This window comes from Nannospalax galili, unplaced genomic scaffold (assembly GCF_000622305.1).
Source record: "Nannospalax galili isolate Female #2095 unplaced genomic scaffold, S.galili_v1.0 scaffold312, whole genome shotgun sequence".
Taxonomy (NCBI): Eukaryota; Metazoa; Chordata; class Mammalia; order Rodentia; family Spalacidae; genus Nannospalax; species Nannospalax galili.
Genome location: NW_008335967.1, coordinates 1,130,326 through 1,153,685, shown reverse-complemented (window position 1 = coordinate 1,153,685; position 23,360 = coordinate 1,130,326). Strand labels below are relative to the sequence as shown.

General features: G+C 40.6%; 1 protein-coding gene across 23 annotated transcripts in view; it reads right to left on the bottom strand.

Annotated features, from left to right (window-relative positions):
- Positions 1–23,360, bottom strand: part of Nrcam (neuronal cell adhesion molecule) — a 320,521-nt gene that overhangs the window by 234,070 nt on the left and 63,091 nt on the right. For all 23 annotated transcript variants that reach the window (XR_607185.2, XM_017797532.2, XM_017797533.1 and 20 more), the window contains exon 2: positions 11,720–11,871. The gene's annotated coding sequence lies outside the window, so the exon portion shown is untranslated. The remainder of the gene's footprint in view (positions 1–11,719; positions 11,872–23,360) is intronic.

Genomic DNA, 23,360 nt, shown 5'->3' with positions numbered 1-23,360 from the left:
CAGGTAAATGGATGGAACTAGAAACTGTTATACTAAGTGACTCAGAAAAAAGAATGACGTATGTTCTCTGTCATATGTGGATCCTAGCACCAAATCATGATAAGTGAGTATGTATCCAGACATAACTACAGGAACTAGGATAATGAAAAGGAACCAGGGAGATAAAGGAAAAGAAAGAATCTGAAACAGAAGAACAGTAGGAGACAGGTGTTAATAAGGGAGATATGGATAAAAATGGGGTTATTTTAAGGGGAGGGGAGAGGGAAGGTTACATAAAAAACCTAGGGGATAAAGGGAAAGAAGGAGCTCAGGGGAGGTGGGACATAAGAGGGGTATTATTAAGGGAGAAATGGGAAAAAATGGAACATCTTAAATGGGAAAACCATGGTGGAAGGGTTAGACAATGCGAGAGATAAATAATGCCTAGCTAGTTTTAAAAAACCCAGAGGGAACCATGTTAGTCCAACAAATTACTGACAAATTATACATATAACTAGATCAAGGAATATAATATATGTCTAGGCAAGGTTTATCTGAGAATGTTTGGTCTTTGCCCAAGCGTTATCTACATGGCACATGGTAATTAAAAGTATCAGACTGGTGGAACTAACCTTGGATGTTTAACAGCCATACTTTGAGGTCTATATTAATTTGGTCAGAGGGACATAAAGGACAGTTTGTGCTCCTTGCCCTCCAAAATCGACTAAGTTCCAGGGAACTATGGAGCATCTCTCAAAATGTCCTGTAACTGTGGTGAGTCACCTGTCCTCTTGATCAAGGAGGCCATGGAGACCCCATCAAATGGACTTGAACCAGTGTCCAGTCTACAAAGAGAATAGTCAACACAGAGGAAACACTTCCTCCATGCTTCCAAGTGAAGACTGCCATGATTGAGCAGACCTTTGACTTATCTTCACGTAGAACATAGATGGAACTGGTAAAAGAAAGGAGCCAGAGGCTCCTCCCAAGCCTATGTGACCCCCGAGGAGCAGATCCTCAAATGACCTTAAGAGTAAAAATAAATTGATTTATCTGGGCCGACTGTAGGGTCTTAAACACCCAAAAGGAACGTATGACCAATGATTAATGGGAGCAATATAATTCTTTAAGAGTCCATGTGTATACCTAAAGGCTACATAACAAGAAGCAATGCCAGACAGGAGATACCTTCCTTTGAGTTGCTGGCCAGGGTGGCCCAAGAGACTCCCAGACAGTAACCCAGTATAGAACCGGGAAAATGAACAGCAGACCCCAGTCTTATCCAAAGGAATATTGGCAACTGATTGCTGCTAGATGAGGAATCGCTGATCTTCCTAAAACAAGGATCTCTAGATTGGATGACTAGATTCAGTGGATGGACAAGCACTCAGGAACGGCTGGGGGCGCTGAGAACACAGTGGACAGTAACAGGGATGACAGAATATATGGGCTCCAGTGAGGTGAGGGGGAGGCTATGGGAGGGTGCCATTTGGGATGTGGGTATTTAGATGAATAAGACTGTTCGGGATGTTCAGTATGATACACACACACACACACACACACACACACACACACACAATCAACAAGTCAAAAAAATGAGTTATTTAAAAAAGAAGAAAAAAATGTTCCTTTATTTAAAAACAAAAACTAAAATACAAGCTAGGAGATAGGAGTTCTTTAGTTCTTTAGCCCCGAAAGTTCTTCGGTTTTCTTGTTTGACAAATATTACTTTGCTCTAGTTAGCTCATAAAGCATTGTGAGGTTGAACATGGCCAATATGCCTCCGTATTCTGTGAGGGGCAAAGAACCCTAGAATCAATATGATGGAAGGAGAGAACTGACTCTACAAAGTTTTCCTCTGATTTCCCCATATAGGCCATGGTATGCACACTCCCCCACATACACACATCATACACACACACACACACACACACACACACACACACACACTAAAAATATCTGAGTCTAAAACATGATTTTTAAAAAGATTATATGTGATAAATGACTCTCTAAAAAGAGGTAAAACTAGGCTTAAAACTATCATCATTTGGTCATAAGCAGGTACTTTGACCAATGTGTTGCTACTCAAGGAGGTAAGAGGACAAGACAATTTTATTTTCATCCCTGTTGCTGAAATTAGTTTCAAAGCACATTTACCTTCCTGTCTCAGTACACATAATACAATGAAAATGTACATCTGCAATGATTCAGACACTTCTATTCCCTGAGAGGAGATTTCACTCTGAGTTCTATAATGCTCTCTGATGCTGTCTCAGAGGTGAGCCTATCCATGGCTGCATCCATAGTCCAAATAGCACCATTGTCAACTGGGTGGAAGTGGAAGGTAAACTAGCATAAACGAGCAGCCTCATAAGGGAGTGCAGAGATGGGACAAACGATACGGTTAGAATAACAGGAAAGGCTTTGTAAGAGATGTGCTCCAAAGAGGGTACTTAGGTAGCCTCAAAGGTAGCTTAGAAAAGAGCAAAGACAATACGGAGCAAAACCCCAGTGAGGACGTCCAAATGAATTAGTTACTTGTGATCACATGCACTGTCAGTCATGGATTGAATACCCAGACCAAGATAAGTTTATGTTAGGATACTGAGGCCAACTCCACTGATGTGGTCTCCTTGCTCGATGATTAGGAGGGAGTCTGGAAGACCAGAAGAAGGATATTTCACGTTGTTCCCCTTGAGATAGAAAGTCACTTAGAGAATTTAGCTTGGCAACAACAGAAAGAAATTAGGTGTGTGCATGTTATGTATTGAGGAGACTATTGAAAATATGGGGATCAGTAAGGATAACTTTAAAACTTGTTTTTCTAGCACTGGACCCATTGGATCAAATGAAGTCAATAAAATTTGTGCTTATATCTATGTTAAAAGAGAGAAAATAGGAAAGCAGGGCTTCTCTGGGTAAAGGAATAACAAGGCCCTCGAGCTGCACTGGTAGGATTGAGTCCTTGGGTTTGCTAGATCTTTTAAAAAAATATTTCATTTATTATTTTTATATTTGCCTGCATGCAAGTGCAATGCCCAGAGGCCAGAAGAAGGTGTTGGATCCCCTGGAGCTGGAATTATATGCAGTTGTTAGCTATCACGTGGGTGCCGGGAATCAAACCCGGGTCCTCTGGAAGAACAACAAGTATTCTTAACTCCTGAGCCAGCTCTCCAGCCCCCTGCTAGATATCTTTTAAAAAAGATTACTGTACTGTGATAATGTGCAAGCTAGGATGCAGAAACTAGAAGAAATGACACACAGAAGAAACCTGTGTAGATAGAAATGATTTGGTTTTATGGGGAAGAGAGAACATTTGTGGCTGCAACAGGACCTGAGCCAGGCACCAGCTTTTGGTCCAGCCTCCTCTCATCTACATCACACTGTTTTCACCTGGAACTATTTGACAAGACACACCCAAAAGAACATGCAAAGTCCAATCGACTTAGCAATTTAGAAACTTCCTAGTGACTTCCTCCTATCTTTTGACATTAAGGTCTTTGTGTATACGGAGGGATGCAAGTGTGAATGTGCTTGTGTAAGCAAGTGCATGTATGTGTGCAGGTGCATGTACATGTGGAGGTCAGAGACTGATATCAGGCACCTTCCTCTATCATTCTCCACCATATTTTTTGAGTCAGGGTCTCTTACTGAACTTGGAGCTCGCCAATGTGGCTAGACTGATTTGTCAGTGAGCTCCAGATACCCTCCTATCTCTACCTTCCTAACACTGTGATTACAGAGGCACACCACTACACCTGACTTTTTATGTGGGTGCCAGGGATGGAACTCACATCCTAATGTTCTATACCAAACACCTCACTGTCTTAGCCATCTCCCCAGACTCCTGGCATTAAAATCCTTTTTTTTTAATTTAGTATAAAAACCTATTATCTCACATCCATTATTTAATCTCTAAGCAATTAATTGTTTGAAAAAAATTCTTCTTCAGACATCCAGACTTCCTACTATTGTTTCAAGGCCTTTCACAATAATTTTCATCATACTTAAACAATATCATCATACCACCTGTGCCAGGAAAAAGCTTACATTGGGTAAAAACAAATACTTATTCTTAGGTGAATGTAAAGAGATTGAAAATTATGATAACAATATCTAGTAGGTTAGAATTTTGAAAGCACATAATTTCCTATTTAATGCAAAAAGATTTGTTAGGTTTTCTGGAAAGCATATCAAGGTATATTTAGACAGAAAGCCACTATGAGAAGTTCAGTTATAGAGAAAGTAACTGTGGATTATAGTAGTTAATGTCTTCCACTTGCAAAAAAATAAAAGCATCATTTCTAAAATCACAGAATCCTGGCTTCTCCTTAGATTCCCTGGGAAGCACTCCAGTCACTCAGGGTTAGAAACTGTCTGCTCTTCTTTTTTTCCCTTTCTTTTTGAAGATTTTTTAAAAATGTGTGTTCCACAAGTTTCTTCCAGTATCACACTGTCAAAGGAATTTCCTTGTTATAGATGCAGCTCTGTTCCTTCTTTACAACCATTTCTTCTTGTTCTGTCTTCTGTAAATATGGACCAGCTCTTCCTCACAAAAGACCTTGTTTAGGTTAAAGTAGAAGGCAAGTTGTGCCTGACCTGTCTTATCTTCAACCACCAAACGTCTTTAGCTGTCATTCGAGGTGCTATCTCTCCCTCTCCCTCTTCCTCTCCCCTCCCACCTTCCTTCCCTCCATTCCCCACCCCATCTCACCTTGTCTGTTTAGAGATAAGGTCTTACTATGTAGCCCAGACTGGCCTTGCCTCAATCCTCATGCCTCAGTCTCTGAGGTGTTAGTATTATAAACTTTATTTCTTTAACCACTTGAGTTTTCCTTTGGAATCTAGCCAATTTCTCCATATACATTATTAGAGACTAATAGTTAAGGAAAAAATCCTCAAAATTCCAGGTGATACATCTCTTAGCTTTCATACTCACTGATCATGGTGTGGCATGCTTTTAATCCATGACTCAGAAACATGAGGCAGGAGGACTGGCACCTGGGGTGAGACAGTATGCTCCAGGGCAGCCTGGGCTCAACAGTCAGACCCAGTCTCAAAAAACCAAAATCAACCAATTTAAAAAAAAAAAAACCAAAATAATTCTTCATACTCTATTTAAAGTAAATTTAATAAAGATGACATAATATCTGTATTGTCACTGACTGGTCATAACTAGTATACAATTTATGGGATATTTTTAGATGGTTAGTTACTAGAAATTATAATTATTATTATGTAATGAATATTATATACCTGGTATATATCATTGCCTTTATACAAAGCATTGGATACTTTGCTATAAAATCCAAGAGTTAGGATTATTATCTCTATTCTTTCTTTTTTTTTTAGTCTTTTTGGGACAGGATCTCCCTGTAACCCCAGCTGGCCTGGCACTCCCTATATAGACCAGGCTGGCCTTAATCACACAGAGATCCACCTGCCTCTTAAGTACTAGGACTAAAGGTGTGTGCCACCACACCTAGCTTATTATCCCCATTTTTTACAGGAAGGGTCTGGGCTATATTGTCAGAGGTCTTAGGATTCCAGAGCTATACATAACTACATGCTCATTATGTACATCTCATGGTCCAGGTATGGCGAGTGCTACAGGCCAGCTTTTCCTGGAGCCACTCTCAGATGACATACTTTATACGGGAATTTTAATAATGAGAGCCCTGGGGCTCACCCCTCGTGGGGTAGTGCACACAGCAGAACAAGGCAAGAGAAGTTGGGCTATGATAATTACAGCAAAAGTCCCAGCAGACCCTTCAGGTACCATACATTGTACTGAACTGACCCAAAGGCCTTTGTATCTCCAATTTGCCCAGTTCTTGAATGCACGCTGTCCTGGGCAGATGGCATAGTCATAAATGGGGCAGTTCTCTTTAGCCAAAGGCTGAGAACAGTTTCCAAAAGGAGAGAGCCAGCTGTGAGCCATCAGCTGTTAACACCCTCAGAAGCTGGAGATCTAAGATGCCTCAGTTCAGGAAGGGAGAAGGGATCTGGGTGGCATATCATAGCCCTGCTGTAATGACTTGGCTTAGGATATGTATCTGGACACATTTATGGGTGTGGAAGTTAAAGATCATGTTGTTTAATGCCAAAGGAATCAGGCATAAGATTGAGAGAACTTCAGACACTGCTTTTATTCATGTGTCAGCACATGGAATCTCTGTCCTTTTCAGTCTCCCTCTCCTTGACTCACTTTGATCGCCTCTTTTCTCTCTTACATTCTCTATGTGATATGTAACACAAATGTGATGGCTCTAGATAAAACCTGAAAACTCACATAGCAAAGGGGAAACAGAAGAGGGTAAGAATAACTTGAAATATTGGAAAGAATTATTATCGTCATATCTGAATCATCCTGTCAGTAATAATCTCACCATCCTAGATGCAAGGTATCCCTTTGGATGAATAAAACCCAGCCATGCTTCTGCATCTTCAGTCGTTTCTTAAATCCTCCATATTTCCTTATGGATTTTATTTCCCAAACAATATTAATAGATAAAATTGCCTGAGGATCATTCTTGCCCCAAACAAACAGGGCTAATAACTATGCTATTGATTATAAAGAGAAAATTTTTACTGTATTTTTCTATTTTTAATGAGAAAAATCAAATAAATATTTCAAAGTACAAGACAAAAATGCTTATTATTTATTGTTATCTATTTATCCATTTTATAGAAGGTTTTAAAAAGCTACAAAGTAAAAAATTAGCTGGGATGGTTTATTAGGGCATGAATCTGAAGCAGATCCCTAGGGAATAATGAATGCAGTTTATATGATGGGAAAATGTATAGAGTCATTAATTCATATTATGCTGGCTTGTTATTCTATAAACTACTACAAAAACAAATTCTCCAGTCACCACTCTTATTTTAGCATGACAGCAAGATATTAGCATGGTAGCTGGGGTTCAAAAGTTACCAATAAACCTGAATTGAGAAATAATTTTGAAAGCACACTAACAAAAGGCAGTGGAGAGTGAAAATTCAAATGTGGCAGGACATTATCCAATAAGACATCCATTGTCTTTGCTCCCTGCCAAAATGGTGCGTGAATTGCTGATGCAAAGCCCATGACCTCTGTGGTAGAACTGAGCTTACACCAAAAGTTGGCAGCTCAGCATTTCCTTTCCTTGTTCTTTTTAAAACCCCATACCACAGAGGGCACAAGGTAACACATTTTACTGCTAAATATGATTTAAGCCTATTGGAATACTGCCCACTCAAAAGAGTCACCCTGGAAACTCACCTGTGGTTTCTACTTACTAACAGTTCTCTTCTCAAAATCCTCCTCTTGAAGAATTTTATGCTCTGATTACAGGTAGAGGAGGACCATTTTGAAGGACATTTTACTTTTAAGTGGCAATTCCAAACTTAACATAAATTCTATGCATTGCTTTTATTATTGTTGTTTTTGGATTTTTGGACACCCACCTGGAATGTGGGGAGAAAGCAGTCACCCAACACTGTTGCATTCTGTGCTTTCCACCTGCTGAGATAGCTCAGAAGTCACCGCCACCGCCAAGCCAGATAATGGTGGTGAGAGGTACCTCCCCTAAGGGTATCACATCATCTTGGGTTCAGTCTGCAATAGTTTCCATATCTGATCACTCCAGTTCATACTGTTCTGTGCAATGCAGTCAAGTAAACTTTTAGCACAAACTAATGCCTCCCCATAGCTCTCATTCCTTATCCACAACATGCTGTTTCTACTATGAGTTCTATAGACAAAAACCATGAAGGATCTGGTGATTGAGAAGTTCAAGTTAGTGTGTGTCTGTTACACAGAGTATGAGTGAGACAGAAAAAAAGAGAGGAGGCAGAGAATAAAAAGAGACAGAACAGGGCAATGAGAGACTGAAGCAGGGAGAAATGGTCCTTGTGCCCAGCACATAAACAAATGGAAACTCCTTTTGTTCTTAGCAGCTTTGGGATAAGTGAATCATATTTTGCACATGCACCCTGACAAGTTACAGTCCACTGGTTCACAGAAGACTGGCCATCCTGTGAATTGCAGAGAACAATTCATTGTCTGCATGACCATCTACTACTTGCCTGCATGTTATCTGTGTCACATCAACTCAGCTTTTCCACAAATACTCTAAACATAAAATTCACAATAGGTTGCAGTGTAATTGAACAAATCAGAAATATTTTCTGATTAAAAGTTTTAGTTTTGAAAACACTAATGATTGTCTTTTTTAAAAACTGGAATTTAGACGCAGGTGATTTGATTTCATTCAAATCTTAGTTGTGGAAGCAGTATAGGAAAATAAAGGCTAACAAAAAAGAAAGTCTATGTCAAAAAGAAAAATTATAAAACCAAAACTACAAAGCATTAACCACAGCCTCAAGTGCTAGAGTAAAACTGCTACATGAATCTGGAATGATTAACCAAAGCAATTGCCATCAGTGTAAACTGTTACTTAATTCAATTTTCTATTTTAAGACGTCTGGATAACTCACTCCGCAGTTCATCAAAGGTCTGGAATGAGAGAGGAAAGAAACCAATGCAGTAGAAAGGCTGAATTTGTTTCAAGAGAGCAGGACTCTGGCTCCAGCTGGTAGTATTAAGACAGTTACTTAATTTTGGTTCAAGCTCTCTTTCTGTGTATGAAAACAAAAGTGATAGATGAGCTGATCCTGGAAACACGGTAATGAAGTAGACTGTAAAGACTACAATGGTAGGGTTTTGTAATTTTCTAGTAGGTCTTAAGGAAAAAAATGTCATTAAGCTAATTAAGACCACAGTAATCAAATAAGATTCACTCAAAATAGCACTACTGTGTTATTTGAATTTAAGATTTTTACCCATGACATTCCCTCTGAATAATGAATTTCAAAAGCCTAACTAGGGTAGACTTGCTCTCAAACAGTGCAGCCTCTGTTACAACAGAGCCTTCCACCGTGGTTAGGGTGGATGCTGGGAACACCCAGGGGTGGGATTAGCACACCCTACTGAAGAACTCAAGAAAGACCCTGGGTCTTCCATGAGCAATGCTTCAACACTGCACACACAATGACAGTGAGCAACTGACAAGAAACCATCGTGATCAATACTGAGAGAGTTACACTTTGGCAAGCAAAGCACCTTTCTTAACTAATTTCTGTAACTACTATTCATTAAAATGGGAAATGATACTAGATTATAATGCTCAATGCAAATCCTAAATTTGTTTTAATTTTTAAATTTCTTTTTATCAAACTAAAAAGTTCACCACATTGGAGCTTAGGACACATCCTAATCTATTATGCCAAGAAAATAAGACCAACAATTACATATTCAAATGAAACAACAAATAGTATTAAAATGGGAATTGATAAGGTGGTGAGATGTATCTTAAATAAATGAACAAACATTAAAGACTTGAGCACTAATTTGAAATTATGTTTTTGAAAGATCTGTAATTATTGCCTGTTCTGTATCTTGTCACTCCCTTTTGTTTTTCATATTTTGTAGTATTAAGAATTGAACCCAGGGTTCCATATATGTAAGGTAAGAACTCTACTACAGAGTCCATCCCTGGTCAATGGTTTGAATTCTAAATGTTTCTTAAGAATGTATGGGCTAGGGGCAGGAGAGATGGCTCAGCAGTTAAGAGCACTGGCTGCTCTTGCAGAGGACCTAGGTTCAGTTCCCAGCACTCACAACGTGGCTAATAATTTGTGTAATTCCAGTTCCAGGGGATTCACACCTTCTTCTGACCTCTGCAGGTACTGCATGACAGACATGGGTATACTCACATATATGTAGGTAATACAGTCATACACATAAAATAAAAAATAACAGGGCTGGAGAGTTGGCTCAGCAATTAAGAGCACTGACTGCTCTTGCAGAGGACCTGGGTTCAATTCCCAGCACCCATACAGCAGCTACAAACCATCCTTAACTCCAGTTCCAAGGGAATCTGAAGCCCTCTTCTGACCTCCGCAGCATTGCACGACATGGGTGCACCCACATACATGCAGGCAATATACTCGTACACATAAAACAAAAATAATAAATAAAATGTTTTAAAAATAAAAAATAACAATTAAAAAAAAAAAGAATGCATGGGCTAAAGGCTTAGCTGCTAACCTGTGGCAGTGTTGAGAGCTGGTGGAATCTTTAAGACGTAAGACACGGTGAGAAAAGTTAAGTCATTAGGGCAGGACCTTGAAGAGATTAGGATCGATCTCTCTCCCCGCCCCCTCCTTTCCAGCTACCATGAGATAAGCAGCCTTATTCTTTCGTATGCTCCCTACCAAGATATCTGGCTTGACCACAGACACAAAAGCAACAGACCCAGATGACCATGGACTACAACCTCTGAAACTGAGCCAACATAAATCCTTCTTCTGAGAAAACTGGCAACAGAAAACTGACTAATAGAGTCTATGACCCCCAAGTCAGTGTTCCAGCCCTGATTCCTCCTTTACCTCCACCTTATAGTGACATCTCTATCTAAATGTCCCCTATATACCTTTAAGTTCTGCCCTCATCAAAAATAATTTGCTTCCCCCTTAAATGTCCAGCATGTTATCATCATGCTCTTAGTCATCCCTTTCAGAAACACAAGTCTTAAGCCCTGTTATTTTCCCAATTCCCATGCCCAATCAGTTCTCAAACCCTGCATATTCTAGATCTTCAAATAACTCTCTTGCTCTGTTCCTTACTGCTTCTATTCAAATATATTCCTCCCATTTATTCCCCAGATTTTTCCAAAATTAATCTCCTTTCTTTTAGTTTTGCTCACTTCCATTTGATTCTCTTTACTTGGTCCAGAGTAACACACATAAAATGTCCACGATTTCCAGCTTGCCCCCGCCCCCTGCAAGTCTCTGTAATTCCTGCCCCAATCTCTCTCTCTCACACACACACACACACACACACACACACACACACACACACGCATACACGGGACTTGATTCTCTAGCCTTGCACAATTTGCCACTTTCACATGTGGGTTTCACAGCCTGACCCCACTGCTCCTGTCTGCAGTAACCTCCTCCACCCTCTGCTTTTTGCCTGGCTAATTTCTGCTCATAAGAGCAATTTCAGGGATTTTCTCCTCCAGGAACCTTGCTTTATCACATATCATCCTCTAACCTTGGGGTGCATTAGATACCTGTTACCTTCCTTAATGCACCCTCACTATACTTGTATGCTACTAGAGTTGCTCATCTTTATTTATGGGTCTATCGCTGCCATTTGACAGTCCTTAAAGGACTTATCTTTGCTTCCTGAGAACATAGCAAAGTTTATTGAACTGAATTGAGGATGTATGAAACTATAGAGGGAAACAGATTGAAAGGCATGAGAGTAATTTGGAGGGTTATAAATACTTGAAAATAATAACAATTGGTTTTTCTGAGTTTACAGCGGGCTTTCATATAAGTTATACCATTTGAGCCTCAGAAGGCCAAGGAGGGCATATATTAAGGCTGACAGACCTAAATCTTTAAGAATCTTCTCTGAGAAGAGAAATAGTATTTTTAAAGAAATGTGTGTGAGAGTGTGTATATATGCGCAAATAGGTCTTCACAGACAACACTCCTTCAAATACATTCCCATTTGGTTAAAATGACCAATTTATTTACTACTAAAAATTCTCCCCCCCAAAATCTCTTGTTTACAGAGAATTATCAGGAACTAGTTCCCCTATTTACTCTTTGAGAGGGTAGATTTTTGGAAGACAGTCCAGCTCATTTTGACTTCTAAGGATGACGAGAAGCCATCCGTTCTCACCTTCAGAAGGTTCACTGGTCCAGGAACATCCCGATGTTTCCCTAGTTTCTGGAACCCTCTTCTTCTCAGGATGATGTCAGTAGCTGAGAGCGGCCTGGTCAAAGCCTTCAGCAAACAGAGATACTGGTCAAGGACCACTCTCACAAGAATCCCTGAAAAGAAAACACAAGGACTATGTAATTTTTGTGTGACTGGTTAATTCTATTAAACTGAGTTTTCATTTTACTATCCTAGAAAACAAGGTGAACTTAATATGATTAACTTGAACCAAATATTATTGTACTTATGGACATCAATAAGTCTAAGAAACTTTAAGCAATCTAAGGGACACAGGTAATGAAAAAAGGTAACTTAATTCCAATTACATTTAGTGTAACAGAGAAATCCAAATTACTTCTAAATAGCAGGGAACACTGTTCTCACAAATCAAAAAGTTAAAAAAAAAAAAAAAGCACTTGATCGTATTTTTCTCTAATACTCCATGGGAATACACCGTGTTTTACAATCACAGCAACCCAGAAGCACGTCTGGGAAGAATCTAATACAGGCTGAAAAGAACAAACAATGAAGAACTTTGTGTTTGATCAAGGTTGACAATGTCAAAGAGGAACTCAAAAATGCAATTACATTTTAGAGGTGGCTTTGAAGGATGTGAGAAAAGAAGGCAACCGGGAATAAAGGGGGTGCTGAGCACAATGTTGTAAGAAAAAAGCATAAGGTTGAGGTAGAACTACATAAAATTAAACCTTAATTAAATGGAAGTTAGCAAACAGGAGTGCTTGGATAATGTGTTTATTTAATACGTCTCTTTTATGAGAAAAAAGAAAAATCACCAATAGGCTTGTTCAGAAAGCTTCTGTTTACCAGAACTTGAGACCAGACTTCAGGGAGACTAGGAGAAGCTGGGAGTTCTAGACCACCTCTATCACTAACAGAACGAGACCTGAGCTTGCTAAGTGCTCCTCCACCCTTGCCTGTACTTTAGCACTCTAGGTGAGCTTTAAGAAAAATACATACAGGTACTAGAGAGATGGTTCAGCAGTTAAGAGCACTTGTTGCTCTTGTAGAGGACCAGGGTTTGCTTTCCAGCACCCACATGGCAGCTCATAACTGTCTCTTACTCTAGTTCTAGGGCATCTGATGCCTTCTGGCCTCCATGAGCACTACACATACATGGTGAATTAAATACATGCAGGCAAAACACTTATACACATAAAAATAAATTTAAAAATACCATAGCTGGGTGTGGTGGCACACACCTTTAATCCCAGCACTTGAGAGACAGAGGCAGGTGGATCTCTGTGAGTTGAAGGCCAGCCTGGTCTACATAGTGAATTCCAGGACAGGGAGACCCTGTCTCAAAAAGACCAAAAAAAAAAAAAAAAACCTAAGGGGGTCTGGGGAGATGGCTCATGGGCAAAGCACTTTCCATTGCAAGCGTGAGGACCAGAGTTTGAACCTTCAGACCCTGCTGAAAGCCAGACACGGTAGTTCCTGTAATCCCAGTGCTCCCACAGTGAACTGGGAGGCAGAGGCGGGGACACTCCCTGAAGCTTGTGGGCCAGCTAGCCTGGTATACAGCCACAAACAGCAAAAGACTCTTGTCTAAAACAAGGTGAAGGCGAGGGTCCGCACCTGAGATTGTCCTCTGACCCTGCTATTTGTCTCTCCTGTGTCAACTCACGCCTACACTGAAAAGGAGAAACAGAAGCACTCTTGATGCTTTCAGATTTTTGTCTGTGTAAATAACTAATTCCTGTCATTTGTCAGGGAGTTAATGTTTTACAGAGTGATTTTTACGTCTTCCAAATTAGTAAAGGTTAAGTGCTGAGATTCAATTACACCATTTGGGCTCAGACAGTTATCAAAAGAGTCATCACGGAAATCTGCCCTAAATGACTCAGTCCATCTGATGTCTGAATGTAAATGTGGCATTGGAATCTCTGAAACATCATTTCCAATACATTTGTAGAATTTTCCTCACACATTCTTACACTTAATCTTCTATCATCTTAAAGAAGTATCCATGCTACAGTTTGCTGTTCCATTACATTTACATTTTGCAAATTATTTTTTGAAGAGTATAGCTACTGACTATAATAAAACTTAATTTATAAATATTTCATATATGAAATAAATTTTATTTAAGAACTTAATGCAAAAGCATTGCTGTCTCTGACACCTTCGGCATATTCTAATTATACCATATCAGAATTATCTTCAAGGCTCTTTTTGATATTAATGTAAAAAAGTGATTTTCATTAGACACCTCTGGAAATAAACAAAAGAATGGTAAGACAAAAAACCTCACAATTCTGGAAGGTGATAAGAGGCTGGAAAGAGTCTAACCACTGCTCTGTTATGTTCCATTCCATGTTTAGTGCATTCTACAAGGAGCTGAATCTCTTCACTTCGTTCCAATTCTGCCCCCAGGAGCCATGCCCAGATTCACATTCTAATACAATCATTCCAACCACAGCTAGAAAAAATGGGAGAAACTGTTGCTTTAGTAGAGGCACCCAAAGATGGGGTCATGGGTTCAGAAACACCTCAGAGGTAGGTAGATCACCCATGAAAGAGCGTTACACAATGTCTTTGTCCTACAAAGGTGACAATACAAGTCAATCAAACCAGGTTACTCCAGGATTTTGTTAGAATACTGAGGAGTCACAGGAGAACCTACTGAAAACAGGTATACAGAAAATCCAGGAGACCAGGGAAGCAGACAGACCCTGAGATTACCTCACCCCATCAACTTCCTACCTTCCAAATTTAAACAGGGAAACTGTGGACTGAGTCCCTTCTCCTTCACTACCATGAAGATTAGTATCTCCCTTACCTCTTCATAAGTCTTTCTGTTAGAATCAAGTTCTTAGGCCTTGCATCCATTATGCTAAAGGCATTTGGCATTCCAGTTCTGCTCTTACAAAACGGCTGTTAAACCTTTCATCTTCACATCTGTTTTAGTTTGTTTCTTCATTGCTGTGACAAAATACTCTGACCAATACCAACTTGGGAGGAAAGGGTTTATTCAGCTTACATCTCCCAGGTCGCAGTTCATCAGGGAGCCCAAGGTAGGAACTCAGGGCAGGAACCTGGAAGCCAGAGCTGGAGCACAGACCATGGAGGAACACTGTTTACTGGCTTGCTCCCCTGGTCCCTACTCAGCCTGCTTTCTTATGCAACACAGGCCCACCTGCCCAGGGCTGGCACCACCCACAGTGGGCTGGGCCCTCCCACACCACTCAACAATCAAGAAGGTGCCCCATGGACATGGCCACAGCCCAGTCCAATGAAGGCAATTCCCCAATTGAGGTTCCCTCAACCCAGGTGTGTCAAGCTGACACTAACGCTATCCAGCACAACATCATCCACAAATCAGAGAAGTGCTCTGTCTAGAATGGCATTCACGCTACCAAAACAGTGAACACCAACTCAATAATAAGCAAAAATAAATGCATTCTCTTATCTTGGTTACTAAAAATGAATAATTACCACTACTTCAAATCATCCTGATGGTATAAAATGCTACATAAACTGAGAGACTAAACAATTTGTTTGCTGGCTAAAGGTTTTAACACTTACTGATTAAAGTCCACGAAGCCCAGAAGAATGAGGGCTCAGCAACACTAGAGAAAATAAGGCCATAGTGAGATCATTGTCAGCATGAACTTCATGGTTACAGTAATTACCTGTGCAGTGGACCAAGAAGTTATGTTTGAGAAACATATTGCAAAAGCTGAGCCAGGTTAGCCTCAACCTTCCCTGAGGCAATCAAGGAAATTAGAAGAATCTGTCATTTTAGGTCATCTGGTATACCCCTGCCAAAGTGAAATTGTTTTCCTAAGATCTCAACTGAATTGTTTAATTTAGCTTTCAGTAAGCCTCGTGCGATCTCTTGTTATGGTAAAAGGCCCCAGAGTCTTTTTAAGTTCCCGTGTCTAGTTTTCTTAGTTTCTCTGTCTCTAGCATCGCTGTCAGCCTATTAAGCTACCGCTTCTCAACTGGCCAGTGTGCCTGCCCAGAGAAACCCAGCTCATCTCCCTGCTCTAACTGGAAACCTCTGGTCCTCCCAGGGCTGGTTGCCTGTGCTTTGGAGGGCCTGTTGGGCCTATCTATTAAGAAAACACATGAGCTGGGGAGACAGTCTGCTTGCTTGGCAAAGTGCTTGCTTTACTGTAGGACCTGAATTGGATCCCCAGAACTTACCTTTAAAAAAAAAAGCTGGGTTGGGGTTGGAGAGATGGATCAGTAGTTAAGAACACTGTTCTTGCAAAGGACCCACGTTTGGTACCCAGCACCCACAGAACAGCTAACAACCATCCATAACTCCAGTTTCAGGTGCTCCAATGCCCTCTTCTGGCCTTCCTGGATATTGCACACATGAGTACACTTACATACATGCAGGTAAAACACTTATACACATAAAATAAAAATAAATCAAGGAAAAAAAACTGGATGTGGTGGGACACATATGTAATCCCAGTACTAGGGAGATAGAGACAGGCAGATCCCTAGAGCTCACTGACCAGCCAACCTAGCCTCCTTGGTGAGTTCAAAGACACAGTGAGAGATTCTGTCTCAAAACCAAATAAACAAACAAACAAAATATGGGTGGGTGTTGCTCTAGTATGGTACCTGAGGTTGTCCTCTGACACCTACATGCTTGTGTAAACAGGTGCATGTGCACATAAACACACAGACACACATAAACAACCACACACATAATCTCCTCAAAAGAAAACACATGAACTTGTGTGTGGATTTCACATCATCAATGCTGATCAGGCGAGGCCTTCTTGGTATGCTTCTTTTTCTTCAGCTGTGTTGAATTATTAAACTATTTCTTCCATAACTCTTCCTGTAGATGTATAACTGCAAGATGCTGCAAGCCATACAAAATGTGTAGTTCACATTATCTTCAGCAGCTTCTGCCGAAAACAGAGATAAAATACTATTTTCTGTTCAACAGCGTTTTGATCCTCCATGAAAGGGGTGATCTCACTTAATACTGATAAAGAAGTGTCTTTCTCTACAGATTTAAAAAAAAATCTTTGTGGGCTGGAGAGATGACTCAGTAGTTAAGAGCGCTTACCATTCTTGAAGGGGACCCAGGTTCAGTTCCCAGAACCCACATGGTAGCTCACAACTACCTTTAACTCCAGCTCCAAGAGATCCACTGCCCTCTTCTGACCTCCACAGGCTCCTGCACACACATGATACACATACACTCATGCAGGCATACACACATACACTTTAATAAATAAAATATTTTAAGCGTTTCAATAGTTTCTCAGTGTTGCATCATAGCCAGTAAGTGACATGCCAGAACTCTAGGTGTCTTGTGATTATTCTTAGTCCACATTCCTTCCCTGACCCATAGGTTCATCCATTGCTTGTGCAAATAAAATGACCACAAAGAAGCCTGAGCGCTTACTCCACACTGGGTGCTACTGTATTCAGCAGGCACATATGTGATCCTCCTAACAACCTTAGGAGATCAGTGGTTTTGTCATCTCTATCTGATAGATGAAAACACTGAGGTACAGAACCTGGATTAACCTCCAAGGTCGCATGACTATGTAAGTGGTAGACAGCAATAAGCCATAAGACAGCTATACCACCCAGAAGAAATGTGGAGAAAGTTGTTGGATCTGTTGCTAGGAAGAAGACTAAGAAAGTTTTGGAACGTTCTCTGGCATTTCAGAACAGTAAGACTTTTCTTCTCTTGTAAATCGTGTGAGAAGACATTGGCATCAGAGATGAGAAAAGATGGCAATTCCAAGAAAAGAAGGAAATGCAGTTCTTCCCCTTCCCGTTCACTGTGGTTCTGGACATGTGGCTGACTTGGCAGCACAGCATGCTTACAGCATATGCACACCATCGGATGCTTTGAAACTTCCTATGTGTATTTTCTGTTTTCCTTTTTTTAAGTCTCTGGACAGATCACACTAGTTGGGTAAAGCAAAAAGTATAGGCCCTTGGCATTTGTGGCTTTACATTTGCAGGTTTGTGATTTGGGAGGGAATGCCTGGGAGGCTTATGAAGCGCAATGATTTAACGATTTGTTAGGACACTGGTTGGCAATGCACATTCTCACTGGCTGCGTGGGTGCTCACTCCTTGAAGGCTTTCTAGTTCTGAGCACGTCTGCAGGGAAAAAAGGAGGGAGAAGGGAAGTGCTCCAGCATTCAGGAGGAACCTCTACAGCTAAAGGCTCCCCAAACCTCACAATAACCCCATAGCTGGATAGCATTTCAAGGATGTTGCATACATTAAGGCATGACTTCATATGTCTGCTGAATTTACATTTTGTGTATGTGTATGTGTATATGTGGGTGAGTGTTCATGTGGGTGCATGTTCATGTAGGGCGTGTGTGTGTGTGTGTGTGTGTGTGTGTGTGTGTGTGTGTGTGTAGGCTGGAGGAGAGTCTCAGGTGTTGTTCTTCCAGTGCCATCTTGTTTCCTGAGGCAGAGTCTCTCCTGACCTGGAGCTTGCCAAGTTGGCTAGGCTGGCAAACCAGGAGGCCACAGGGATCCTTTTGTCTCTGCCTCTCCAGTGCTGGGATTACAAACACACATCACCATGTCTGGCCTTTTTTAATCTGGTTTTTGGGGACTGAATTCTGGTCCTCATGCTTGTAAAGCAAACACTGTATCAACTGAGTTATCTCCCCATCTCCAAAGCTGTTAACTTTAGAAGTGAAAACTAAGTTGAAATGTGTTCTGGGAAAAGCCATAAACCTTTTCATGTACAGATGTGGTTCTGGGGATTGAGTTTAGGGCCTCACAAGGTAGGCAAACATTCTACTACTGAGTTATAGCTCCAGTCTTTTCTTTAATTTTTATTTTGAGACAGGGTCTTATACACTTGCCCATGTTAACCTTGAAACCCATTTTCTAGTTCAGGCAGGCCTTGAACTTGCCATCCTCCTGCCTCAGGCTTCCTAGAAGCTGGGATTATAGGCTTGCACCAGCAGGTAGGGTTTAAACCTTTCTATATTCTTGAATTAAGGGACATCCTCAGGTATCACAAATCATTCCTCATAGGGACTACTGTGTTCCTAGGAATTTAGAGGTGTAGAGAGGAATGTGTCAAAGATAGGAAAGGGCCTTACCTAGAACAGGAAAGGCAAGAGGGTGACTGACATAAACACCATGAAAGACAAAAACAGCGCTTTGTTGGAGGAGAGTGGGGAGAGAGTAAGCCAGAACCAGGCAGCAAACACCCACAGCTTTATGGAGATGTTGGTAGTGGGGAAAAAGAGAAGAAGTAGAATGGTAACTCCGGGGAGCAACAGGGATGAAAAGCAGTTTTAGGCCACAGGAGATGTGAGCACATTTGTAGGCTGAGGAAATAAGGAAAAGCTGAGAGAACTGAAGCTGCCCTTTGCCAAGGCCCAGAGCAGAGGGCTAGGAAGAAGGGACACCCAGAGACCGAAGGACTTCCTACTGTACTGACTCAGACACCATGAACGCCTGAACCACTTCAACAAGATTTGAGGCACCTGGGCTCACTGCACGCCTTCTCCCATGGGAAGAGAACACTTCCGAGTGATGCTTTCTGCAATGGGCCCATGTACAGAAAACTTCTCATTTGCATACAGACCAGTCTTCTTTTGGAGAAACAGCTGGAGTCAGTCAAAATGAAATGACATGCCAACACACTTCAACAGTACGAGAAGTGCCTTGCAGTCCCGAACTTGAGTTTAATAAAATAAAAAGATTTTGCTTTGATGACTCTGGGAAAAAAAAAAAATCACAACTGAACTAGTTCCAACTTGAGCAGGGGTTTGTTTGTTTTGCTCAGCTCCAGTCATTTATGCAAATGCTTAAGAAACAGACTACTGGGTAATGCACACTGGTTCGGAGCTGGAATGCTAATGGTTTGTAGACCCTTTCATCATTTTGACTGGATTGTTTTAGACAGTATTTTATTTTTACATGGGGGAACTTCTGCAGCTGATTTTGAATGATTTTCAGAAAAGTACAAGAAATATATATATTTTTAAACAATTTATTGAGAATTTTTAAGGTGTTTTGATCAACCATGTGCACTCCCACCCCTCCAACTCCTCCCAAATATCCCCATCACTTTTTTCTGATAACTTCATGTAAAGTGCAAGAACTATTTTAAAAGAAGTTGAAATGTTTTCTTCGGCTAAGGCAAATAACAATTTTTAGTGTTTTTGTGTATGTTTCCCAAGTCTTTTATTGTGACTGTATAAATATGTGCTTGTGTATACTTTTTTAAAAAAGGATTTTGAATGTTCTCTGAATATCCCTTTTTTCCACAACAGAACGTATTCTGCTAGCTGGTTATAGTGGTATATGCCTATAACCCCAGCACCTCAGAGCTGGAGGCAGGAGAATCTCAAGTTCATGGTCAGTCAGAGCTACACAGAGAGACTCTGTCTTGAAATTTAAAATTTTAAAGTAAGTGATAATTTAGCAACCTTTTCACTTAGCAATTAACTCCTCAAATTCATTAAATAAATAAAATCAGTTTTAGTGTCTCCATAATATTTTACCATATAAAGAAAATATACCCATTTAATTGATGCCCCAATATTGAATGTTAACGTTATTCTAATTGACTGATTTTTTTAAAAATACATTTTATAAAGAAACTATTTTACCAGACCAAGCTGAAAAACAGCCAGAAAAATTATTATACAACTGATAACATGGAGTGTTATTCAATTATAAAGTTCATTTTCCTGACCTGGATTGGTGGCCAGTTGGACTAAAAGTATTTCAGACCTGGGGCCTGCACATAGCAGAGCTGGCACAGCTTCCCACTTAGTCCTCACATTTCCAGACTAGCCCCCTCACCAAGGATGGTACAAACAGCTACAAGTTGAACACTTCATCAGGTCATGATTTTGAGACTCTTGATGAAAATTCGTAACCAGGCTGGGCTTAGTAATGAGTTGGGTAGCTTTTTAAGGCATGGGCGATCTGTTCATTGTCCTGATTGTGGTGAGAGTTCATGAGTAGTTACATGGGTTAAAAGTTATCAAACTGTTAATTTAAAAAATATGCAGTTCATTGTATATTAATTATACATCAACAAAGCTGTTGAAAAATTAAAACCCATTAGGGAAATTCTGATTTCACTGGCCTTAGGTGGGCTACCCAGGTGGTTTGATGGGAAGGCGGGAATCACTGACATACTACATACATAGTAACTCCAACTTGAACTGACAGATTGATAGGATTACTATAAAAGTGACAAAGGAATATTTCTAAAGAGGTAATTTTTATTGTTTTCAAAGAAAACAATTATACTTCCAAAAATGCTATTCAGCAAAGCAATTTAGAGGCTTGTTTTAACGATTTCTAATGATTCATTAATCCAAGTTGTAGGAGCCGATTGTGTGCTAGGTACAATAGGAGGCAGGGCAAAGATCATACATATGCATGTGAGTGACACTTTTTAAGAGCCAGGCATTTTCTTAAGTGGATTTAAACTAGGTTACATACACTATAGTTTCACTTAGGAAAAACTAAACCTAGAAATTGTGAAAGTAAAGCTCTGCTACAGCCCCACCAGATCATCACTGATTCCCACAGGGTGCTGTTTAAATTCAAGAGCTTATGCTCTGTTCTCCAAGCCACTGAGCTGGGCCCAGACTTTTAAGCAAGAATGTGGGAAAAGCTGTTCCAGAAAATTAGAAGCTTCCCACAAGAGGCACTGTCTGAGCCTCCTGACGGGTGAGGCTCAACGCCAGTGTCTTCATCTGTAGATACAAAACAACATTATATACACAATAAAACAGGACTGCTTATTAGAGAAAATTAATATTCAATATTAGCTCACATATATCTTTACTCTGTTATTAATCAAAAACCCTGAATATAATTAGTGTTGGCACTAAGTGTCGATTTGGAGGTTCACCCAGCTGGAAAGGGGCCATGGATCACAGGGCTTCCTTCTATGCCAAGCTAAGCACTCTCTGCAAAAGATTAGAGAAAAAGAGCCAACACTCCTGGAGGAAATCGCTCTTCTTGAGCTCTGAAATAAATGTGTAGAGGCCAGGGGCAGAGCTGTGGTGTCACTGGCATGGTCCTCCCAGGTCCTGGTCACCTCACCTTCACAAGGCACTGCAAAATGAAATTTGATGATGCAGCACTCTGAGGTTGAGGAACAAGAAGTGTGACCTGATCAGAGATAGCTGCTGTCTGTGAGACAAGATACTAAAGGCACATCAAGGAAGAGCAGGCTGCCGTGAAGCCACAGACGACACACACAGTGAGGCCCTCTCCTTGAGGCTGGAGACCAGGCAGGTTAGGTCGATGTGCGATGTGCGCAGGGAATTGAGAAACTCAGACTTGCAAAGAGATGTGGTTTCCTGACTGCTGACCACCATCACCATCTCAGCTAAAGTGAGATTGAACAGAAACAGAGCTGAAATACCTCACATCCCTTAAAGGGAAAAAAATATGGCCACTTGGCTACTTATGCTCAATAACTAGCTCAGTGCTTTGCATAGCTCTCTCCTACCAAAGCCTGTGGCAGACACAAAAAGCTCCTCTTGATACTTCCTCCCCAAGCCTCCCCATCTGCTCTCACATCTACTCCTATTGGGCCCTCTGCAGTTTCTTTATATTCATGCCTGAATCACCGCTGAGGCCATTTCTTAGGTTACCCTAGTCACTGGGCACCAGGCCTAAGGATGAGGCAGCCCATCCTCATCTCAGTGTCTATCAGAAAGCCAGGAGCCCTGTGGATGCTTTTTTCATGGGTGGGGAGGAACAGTGGGTTACCATTCCACAGTCATGCACATCGTTCTAATTAGTGTGAAAAATACCTTGTAAGCAATGTGCAGTAAACTCTCTGATAGTGAGAAACTCAACTTCAACAAAATTTCCCAGGTGAAATAAAACCCTCAAACCCCAGAGGAGCTGTAAATGTTAGCCTTAACCTGTCAGATAAAATACGCATAATTTTTTCTTTTGTAATTTGTTTTTACTGATTTTTTGTGTATTTTATACAGAATATCTAAAACAATTTTAATCATCTTTATATCCCCATTCCCACCAACACACTTCCACAGAACCCCCCCCAAGTAGAACCCATATACTCTGTCATCTGTATTAAGGCCCAATGTATCAAGTCAGCGACCCCAGATGTTCACCTGTGCAAGTTCATCCACTGAGGTTCTGATCAGCCTACCTAGAGTCCCATGCAAACTCAGGCAGACAAAAACCCAGCATAGAGCTGGGGAAATGAACAGCTGACCCCAATCTTAGCTGAAGAAATATTGGCAGCTAATTACTGCTGGGTGAGGAAGAGCTGATCTTCCTAAAATGTGCATAATTTTTAAAGGAAACCAAGATTCCAATACTATCCATATCGTAATTTCATCTTCTCAATGCTAAACTTTAAGCAATAATTATATCTTGCATATTATAACAGTTTTTAAAAGGCAATATTGAATGATAGACTTCCCTCTGAGTTAAGCCAAGTTTATTTCTCATCTTTGATGTATTCCTGCCATTGTCTGGGGTTTAAAAAAAATCATTACAGGGTCTGGAGAGATGGTTCAGCGGTTAAGAGCACTGGCGGCTCTTGCAGAGAGCTGAGGTTCACTTCCCAGAATGCCACACATGGCGACTAACAGTCATCTGTAACTCCA